General features: G+C 27.8%; 1 long non-coding RNA gene across 1 annotated transcript; it reads left to right on the forward strand.

The window, feature by feature from the left end:
* Window positions 1-7: 7 nt before the first annotated feature.
* On the forward strand, window positions 8-1,277 carry LOC124420116. The gene is made up of 2 exons (XR_006941043.1): window positions 8-159; window positions 1,136-1,277. It is a non-coding gene; the product is annotated as an uncharacterized LOC124420116 (long non-coding RNA).
* Window positions 1,278-1,610: the final 333 nt, after the last annotated feature.

Raw genomic sequence — 1,610 nt, forward strand, 5'->3', positions numbered from 1 at the left:
ACTTTTTCTCTTAACAGGAAGCTTCTAAGTCAACCCAATATGGATTTTGATGATGTCTTCCTAAAGGCTAGAGTTTCCGATTGTGACACACAAATCGAATATCATTATTAGGATTACGATAAAATCTATAATATATTTTCTGCTCGTTATGAATTTCATGTTAGACTATAGACTACACTAGAGACTAAACTATAGACTAGACTATATATTAGACTATAGACAAGACTATAGACTAGACTATAGACTACACTTTAGATTGGACTATAGACTAAACTATAGATTAGAATAGACTATAGACTACACTATAGACTAGACTAGACTATAGAATACACTTTAGATTAGGCTATAGACTAGACTAAACTATAGATTAGACTATAGACTAAACTATAGATTAGACTATAGACTAGATTATAGACTAGACTAGAGACTAGTCTATAGACTAGACTATGACTAGACTATAGACTACACTTTAGATTAGACTAGACTATAGACTAAAATATAGATTAGACTAGACTTACACTTTAGACTATAGACTAGACTAAACTATAGATTATACTATAGACTAGATTATAGACTAGACTATAGACTGGACTATTGACTAGACTATTAACTAGACTGTAGACTAGACTATAAAATAGACTAGAGTATGGATAAGACTATAGACTAGATTATAGACTAGACTATAGATTAGACTATAGACTAGACTATAGACTAGATTATAGACTAGACTATAGACTAGTCTATAGACTAGACTATAGACTAGATTATAGACTAGACTATAGACTAGTCTATAGACTAGACTATAGACTAGACTATAGACTAGACTATAGACTAGACAATATACTAGACTATTTACTAGACTATAGACTAGACTATAGACTTTGTGCTAGACTATAGAGTAGACTAAACTATAGACTAGACTATATAGTGGAGTAACTTATACCTTTTGACAATGTTATTGAGCTATAGACTTGTGTATAGACAAAACAATAGACTATACTACAGGTTAGACTACATACTAGACTACATTCTAAATTATAAACTAGACTCTGGACTAAACTATTGTTGATTCTATTGTCTAGTGTATGGTAAAGTCTATAAAAATTTTAAAAATTCCATAATTTTTTTCTTTCAGAATGATCTATTTCCTATAACAGTCCTCGACGAAGATGATATTATTGCAGAGCAGTGTACTATGTTATATATGGATATTAATCGTTCATGGGAACCACTATTATCCGCTGCTTTAGGCTATCCCCTATAAATTTGCTTTGTTATAAACAAAATTTAAAAAAAAAAAATATTAAAAAAAAATATTTAAAAACAAACAAATATTTTTGCAACAATATTAAAAAAACTCAAATACTAAAACAAACAACAAGAACTACATATTTATACCAGCAAACAAATTTATATTAAAAAATGAAAGCTTGACAAATATTTTACTCTCAACTAAAAAGAAATTTATTCTTTAAATACAAAGAAAAAAACTTATTAAACAAAATACAATAAGAAAAACAAAGTGAAGTAAAAAAAATAAAGGAAAAATATTTGGCAAAAGTAAACTAACAACAGGATTTACAAAATTAACAATTAAAACAAACATGCAT

This window comes from Lucilia cuprina, chromosome 5 (assembly GCF_022045245.1).
Source record: "Lucilia cuprina isolate Lc7/37 chromosome 5, ASM2204524v1, whole genome shotgun sequence".
Classification (NCBI taxonomy): Eukaryota; Metazoa; Arthropoda; class Insecta; order Diptera; family Calliphoridae; genus Lucilia; species Lucilia cuprina.